We start from the raw sequence: 8122 nt of genomic DNA, 5'->3' as shown, positions 1-8122 counted from the left end.
AAGCTCCTTGAGGGCGGGGACTGATGGGACTATACTATGTGTGGCGCTGTGTAAATTGTGGGTACCATATAAATCCCTGTGATAGATAAATATAGAAGCAGGACGCAGCGTTATGTGAAATGTCATCAACCTCTTTTCATTTCCCCAAAGAGAAAACTGGAGATGACCCTGGAGATCCACTTCTTCTCCCAATATACTTTCCTGTACCCCACTCCTATGATTGGTGGTTTTCTTGCAGATTAATTATTAGAAGGCAGAAACAATAAAATGTCGTTGTGATTTGACAACTCACAGTTCAGTGGATAATAAAATTACTATTCTTTTCTTGTCTAGGTTCTGTCGAACTTACGTTAGGCAAAATAACTATTCCCGAAAAATCGGCCTTCAGAACAATGTTCACGCAAAGATTGCAAGTTGTCTGTTTATTCAAAAATAGGTTAATGGAAGGCTGGTGGCCCTGTTGTTCCATTAAAGATTGTGAAGACATTTTGGCAGTAAGTGTACTCATGGATTCCATTTGCAGTACCATAAAAGCATTCTCTAACTGTTCTACATACAGAGAGATGGTGTCAGTGGGCTTTTGTTTACTTCATGTATTAGGTGGGGACCTTCGATTGGAAGCTCGTTGAGGGCGGGGACTGATGGGACTATACTATGTGTGGCGCTGTGTAAATTATGGGCACCATATAAAACCCTGTGATAGATAAATATACAAGCAGGATGCAGCGTTATGTGAAATGTCATCAACCTCTTTTCATTGCCCTCAAAGAGAAAACTGGAGATGACCCCGGAGATCCACTTCTTCTCCCAATATACTTTCCTGTACCCCACTCCTATGATTGGTGGTTATCTTGCAGATTAATTATTAGAAGGTAGAAACAATAAAATGTCGTTGTGATTTGACAACTCACAGTTCAGTGGATAATAAAATTATTTTTCTTTTCTTGTCTAGGTTCTCTCGAAATTACGTTATGTAACGTAGAAACACCCGAATCAACCTTTGGCTCTTTATTTAAAAATAAACTAATCAAAGGCTGGTGGCCCTGTTACGCCAACAAAGATTGTGAAGAAATTTTAGCAGTAAGTGTACTCATGGATTCCATTTGCAGTACCATAAGAGCATTCTCTAATTGTTCTACATACAGAGATGGTGTCAGTGGGCTTTTGTTTACTCTGTGTATGAGGTGGGGACCTTCGATTGGAAGCTCCTTGAGGGCGGGGACTGATGGGACTATACTATGTGTGGCGCTGTGTAAATTGTGGGCACCATATTAATCTCTGTGATAGATAAATATACAAGCAGGACGCAGCATTATGTGAAATGTCATCAACCTCTTTTCATTTCCCCAAAGAGAAAACTGGAGATGACCCTGGAGATCCACTTCTTTTCCCAATATACTTTCCTGTACCCCACTCCTATGATTGGTGGTTTTCTTGCAGATTAGTTATTAGAAGGTAGAAACAATAAAATGTCGTTGTGATTTGACAACTCACAGTTCACTGGATAATAAAATTATTTTTCTTTTCTTGTCTAGGTTCTCTCGAAATTACGTTATGTAACGTAGAAACACCCGAATCAACCTTTGGCTCTTTATTTAAAAATAAACTAATCAAAGGCTGGTGGCCCTGTTACACCAACAAAGATTGTGAAGAAATTTTAGCAGTAAGTGTACTCATGGATTCCATTTGCAGTACCATAAGAGCATTCTCTAATTGTTCTACATACAGAGATGGTGTCAGTGGGCTTTTGTTTACTTCATGTATGAGGTGGGGACCTTCGATTAGAAGCTCCTTGAGGGCGGAGATTGATGGGACTATACTATGTGTGGCGCTGTGTAAATTGTGGGCACCATATAAATCCCTGTGATAGATAAATATACAAGCAGGACGCAGCATTATGTGAAATGTCATCAACCTCTTTTCATTGCCCCAAAGAGAAAACTGGAGATGACCCTGGAGATCCACTTCTTCTCCCAATATACTTTACTGTACCCCACTCCTATGACTGGTGGTTTTCTTGCAGATTAATTATTAGAAGGCAGAAACAATAAAATGTCGTTGTGATTTGACAACTCACAGTTCAGTGGATAATAAAATTACTATTCTTTTCTTGTCTAGGTTCTGTAGAACTTACGTTAGGCAAAATAACTATTCCCGAAAAATTGGCCTTCAGAACAATGTTCACGCAAAGATTGCAAGTTGTCTGTTTATTCAAAAATAGGTTAATGGAAGGCTGGTGGCCCTGTTGTTCCATTAAAGATTGTGAAGACATTTTGGCAGTAAGTGTACTCATGGATTCCATTTGCAGTACCATAAAAGCATTCTCTAACTGTTCTACATACAGAGAGATGGTGTCAGTGGGCTTTTGTTTACTTCATGTATTAGGTGGGGACCTTCGATTGGAAGCTCCTTGAGGGCGGGGACTGATGGGACTATACTATGTGTGGCGCTGTGTAAATTGTGGGCACCATATTAATCTCTGTGATAGATAAATATACAAGCAGGACGCAGCATTATGTGAAATGTCATCAACCTCTTTTCATTTCCCCAAAGAGAAAACTGGAGATGACCCTGGAGATCCACTTCTCCCAATATACTTTCCTGTACCCCACTCCTATGATTGGTGGTTTTCTTGCAGATTAGTTATTAGAAGGTAGAAACAATAAAATGTCGTTGTGATTTGACAACTCACAGTTCAGTGGATAATAAAATTATTTTTCTTTTCTTGTCTAGGTTCTGTGGAAATGATGTTGTGTAACATCGTAACACCTGAATGTAATTTTGGCTCTTTGATAAAAAAAAAAGTAATCAAAGGCTGGTGGCCTTGTTACACCAAGAAAGATGGCAAAACAATTTTGGCAGTAAGTGTACTCATGGATTCCATTTGCAGTACCATAAGAGCATTCTCTAATTGTTCTACATACAGAGATGGTGTCAGTGGGCTTTTGTTTACTTCATGTATGAGGTGGGGACCTTCGATTAGAAGCTCCTTGAGGGCAGGGACTGATGGGACTATACTATGTGTGGCGTTGTGTAAATTGTGGGCACCATATTAATCTCTGTGATAGATAAATATGCAAGCAGGACGCAGCGTTATGTGAAATGTCATCATCCTCTTTTCATTGTCCTCAAAGAGAAAACTGGAGATGACCCTGGAGATCCACTTCTTCTCCCAATATACTTTCCTGTACCCCACTCCTATGATTGGTGGTTTTCTTGCAGATTCATTATTAGAAGGTAGAAACAATAAAATGTCGTTGTGATTAGACAACTCACAGTTCAGTGGATAATAAAATTATTTTTCTTTTCTTGTCTAGGTTCTCTCAAACTTAGTTTATGTAACTTAGAAACTCCCAAAAAAAAAATCGACCTTTGGCTCTTTGTTCAAAAACAAGCTAATTAAAGGCTGGTGGCCCTGTTACGCCAACAAAGATGGTGAAGACATTTTAGCAGTAAGTGTACTCATGGATTCCATTTGCAGTACCATAAGAGCATTCTCTAATTGTTCTACATACAGAGATGGTGTCAGTGGGCTTTTGTTTACTTCGTGTATGAGGGGGGGACCTTCGATTGGAAGCTCCTTGAGGGCGGGGACTGATGGGACTATACTATGTGTGGCGCTGTGTAAATTGTGGGCACCATATAAAACCCTGTGATAGATAAATATAGAAGCAGGATGCAGCGTTATGTGAAATGTCATCAACCTCTTTTCATTTCCCCAAAGAGAAAACTGGAGATGACCCTGGAGATCCACTTATTCTCCCAATATACTTTCCTGTACCCCACTCCTATGATTGGTGGTTTTCTTGCAGATTAGTTATTAGAAGGTAGAAACAATAAAATGTCGTTCTGATTTGACAACTCACAGTTCAGTGGATAATAAAATTATTTTTCTTTTCTTGTCTAGGTTCTCTGGAAATGATGTTATGTAACATAGAATCACTCGAATGTACCTTTGGCTCTTTGTTCAAAAATAAGCTAATCAAAGGCTAGTGGCCCTGTTACTCCGAGAAAGATGGTGAAGATGTTTTGGCAGTAAGTGTAGTCATGGATTCCATTTGCAGTAATAGAAGAGCATTCTCTAATTGTTCTACATACAGAGATGGTGTCAGTGGGCTTTTGTTTACTTCATATATTAGGTGGGGACCTTCGATTGAAGCTCCTTGAGGGCGGGGACTGATGGGACTATACTATGTGTGGCGCTGTGTAAATTGTGGGCACCATATAAATCCCTGTGATAGATAAATATAGAAGCAGGATGCAGCGTTATGTGAAATGTCATCAACCTCTTTTCATTTCCCCAAAGAGAAAACTGGAGATGACCCTGGAGATCCACTTCTTCTCCCAATATACTTTATTGTACCCCACTCCTATGATTGGTGGTTTTCTTGCAGATTAATTATTAGAAGGTAGAAACAATAAAATGTTGTTGTGATTTGACAACTCACAGTTCAGTGGATAATAAAATTATTTTTCTTTTCTTGTCTAGGTTCTCTCGAACTTAGTTTATGTAACTTAGAAACTCCCAAAAAATCGACCTTTGGCTCTTTGTTCAAAAACAAGCTAATTAAAGGCTGGTGGCCCTGTTACGCCAACAAAGATGGTGAAGACATTTTGGCAGTAAGTGTACTCATGGATTCCATTTGCAGTACCATAAGGGCATTCTCTAATTGTTCTACATACAGAGATGGTGTCAGTGAGCTTTTGTTTACTTGATGTATGAGGTGGGGACCTTCGATTGGAAGCTCCTTGAGGGTGGGGATTGATGGGACTATACTATGTGTGGCGTTGTGTAAATTGTGGGCACCATATTAATCTCTGTGATAGATAAATATGCAAGCAGGATGCAGCGTTATGTGAAATGTCATCAACCTCTTTTCATTGCCCTCAAAGAGAAAACTGGAGATGACCCTGGAGATCCACTTCTTCTCCCAATATACTTTCCTGTACCCCACTCCTATGATTGGTGGTTATCTTGCAGATTAATTATTAGAAGGTAGAAACAATAAAATGTCATTGTGATTTGACAACTCACAGTTCAGTGGATAATAAAATTATTTTTCTTTTCTTGTCTAGGTTCTGTGGAAATGATGTTGTGTAACATCGTAACACCTGAATGTAATTTTGGCTCTTTGATAAAAAAAAAAGTAATCAAAGGCTGGTGGCCTTGTTACACCAAGAAAGATGGCAAAACAATTTTGGCAGTAAGTGTACTCATGGATTCCATTTGCAGTACCATAAGAGCATTCTCTAATTGTTCTACATACAGAGATGGTGTCAGTGGGCTTTTGTTTACTTCATGTATGAGGTGGGGACCTTCGATTAGAAGCTCCTTGAGGGCAGGGACTGATGGGACTATACTATGTGTGGCGTTGTGTAAATTGTGGGCACCATATTAATCTCTGTGATAGATAAATATGCAAGCAGGACGCAGCGTTATGTGAAATGTCATCATCCTCTTTTCATTGTCCTCAAAGAGAAAACTGGAGATGACCCTGGAGATCCACTTCTTCTCCCAATATACTTTCCTGTACCCCACTCCTATGATTGGTGGTTTTCTTGCAGATTCATTATTAGAAGGTAGAAAAAATAAAATGTCGTTGTGATTAGACAACTCACAGTTCAGTGGATAATAAAATTATTTTTCTTTTCTTGTCTAGGTTCTCTCAAACTTAGTTTATGTAACTTAGAAACTCCCAAAAAAAAATCGACCTTTGGCTCTTTGTTCAAAAACAAGCTAATTAAAGGCTGGTGGCCCTGTTACGCCAACAAAGATGGTGAAGACATTTTAGCAGTAAGTGTACTCATGGATTCCATTTGCAGTACCATAAGAGCATTCTCTAATTGTTCTACATACAGAGATGATGTCAGTGGGCTTTTGTTTACTTCGTGTATGAGGGGGGGACCTTCGATTGGAAGCTCCTTGAGGGCGGGGACTGATGGGACTATACTATGTGTGGCGCTGTGTAAATTGTGGGCACCATATAAAACCCTGTGATAGATAAATATAGAAGCAGGATGCAGCGTTATGTGAAATGTCATCAACCTCTTTTCATTTCCCCAAAGAGAAAACTGGAGATGACCCTGGAGATCCACTTATTCTCCCAATATACTTTCCTGTACCCCACTCCTATGATTGGTGGTTTTCTTGCAGATTAGTTATTAGAAGGTAGAAACAATAAAATGTCGTTCTGATTTGACAACTCACAGTTCAGTGGATAATAAAATTATTTTTCTTTTCTTGTCTAGGTTCTCTGGAAATGATGTTATGTATCATAGAATCACTCGAATGTACCTTTGGCTCTTTGTTCAAAAATAAGCTAATCAAAGGCTAGTGGCCCTGTTACTCCGAGAAAGATGGTGAAGATGTTTTGGCAGTAAGTGTAGTCATGGATTCCATTTGCAGTAATAGAAGAGCATTCTCTAATTGTTCTACATACAGAGATGGTGTCAGTGGGCTTTTGTTTACTTCATATATTAGGTGGGGACCTTCGATTGAAGCTCCTTGAGGGCGGGGACTGATGGGACTATACTATGTGTGGCGCTGTGTAAATTGTGGGCACCATATAAATCCCTGTGATAGATAAATATAGAAGCAGGATGCAGTGTTATGTGAAATGTCATCAACCTCTTTTCATTTCCCCAAAGAGAAAACTGGAGATGACCCTGGAGATCCACTTCTTCTCCCAATATACTTTATTGTACCCCACTCCTATGATTGGTGGTTTTCTTGCAGATTAATTATTAGAAGGTAGAAACAATAAAATGTTGTTGTGATTTGACAACTCACAGTTCAGTGGATAATAAAATTATTTTTCTTTTCTTGTCTAGGTTCTCTCGAACTTAGTTTATGTAACTTAGAAACTCCCAAAAAATCGACCTTTGGCTCTTTGTTCAAAAACAAGCTAATTAAAGGCTGGTGGCCCTGTTACGCCAACAAAGATGGTGAAGACATTTTGGCAGTAAGTGTACTCATGGATTCCATTTGCAGTACCATAAGGGCATTCTCTAATTGTTCTACATACAGAGATGGTGTCAGTGAGCTTTTGTTTACTTGATGTATGAGGTGGGGACCTTCGATTGGAAGCTCCTTGAGGGTGGGGATTGATGGGACTATACTATGTGTGGCGTTGTGTAAATTGTGGGCACCATATTAATCTCTGTGATAGATAAATATGCAAGCAGGATGCAGCGTTATGTGAAATGTCATCAACCTCTTTTCATTGCCCTCAAAGAGAAAACTGGAGATGACCCCGGAGATCCACTTCTTCTCCCAATATACTTTCCTGTACCCCACTCCTATGATTGGTGGTTATCTTGCAGATTAATTATTAGAAGGTAGAAACAATAAAATGTCATTGTGATTTGACAACTCACAGTTCAGTGGATAATAAAATTATTTTTCTTTTCTTGTCTAGGTTCTCTCGAAATTACGTTATGTAACGTAGAAACACCCGAATCAACCTTTGGCTCTTTATTTAAAAATAAACTAATCAAAGGCTGGTGGCCCTGTTACGCCAACAAAGATTGTGAAGAAATTTTAGCAGTAAGTGTACTCATGGATTCCATTTGCAGTACCATAAGAGCATTCTCTAATTGTTCTACATACAGAGATGGTGTCAGTGGGCTTTTGTTTACTTCATGTATGAGGTGGGGACCTTCGATTAGAAGCTCCTTGAGGGCGGGGATTGATGGGACTATACTATGTGTGGCGCTGTGTAAATTGTGGGCACCATATAAATCCCTGTGATAGATAAATATAGAAGCAGGACGCAGCATTATGTGAAATGTCATCAACCTCTTTTCATTTCCCCAAAGAGAAAACTGGAGATGACCCTGGAGATCCACTTCTTCTCCCAATATACTTTCCTGTACCCCACTCCTATGACTGGTGGTTTTCTTGCAGATTAATTATTAGAAGGCAGAAACAATAAAATGTCGTTGTGATTTGACAACTCACAGTTCAGTGGATAATAAAATTACTATTCTTTTCTTGTCTAGGTTCTGTCGAACTTACTTTAGGCAAAATAACTATTCCCGAAAAATCGGCCTTCAGAACAATGTTCACGCAAAGATTGCAAGTTGTCTGTTTATTCAAAAATAGGTTAATGGAAGGCTGGTG

Source organism: Aquarana catesbeiana, linkage group LG02 (assembly GCF_042186555.1).
Source record: "Aquarana catesbeiana isolate 2022-GZ linkage group LG02, ASM4218655v1, whole genome shotgun sequence".
Classification (NCBI taxonomy): domain Eukaryota; kingdom Metazoa; phylum Chordata; class Amphibia; order Anura; family Ranidae; genus Aquarana; species Aquarana catesbeiana.
Note: the sequence above shows the minus strand (reverse complement) of the source record.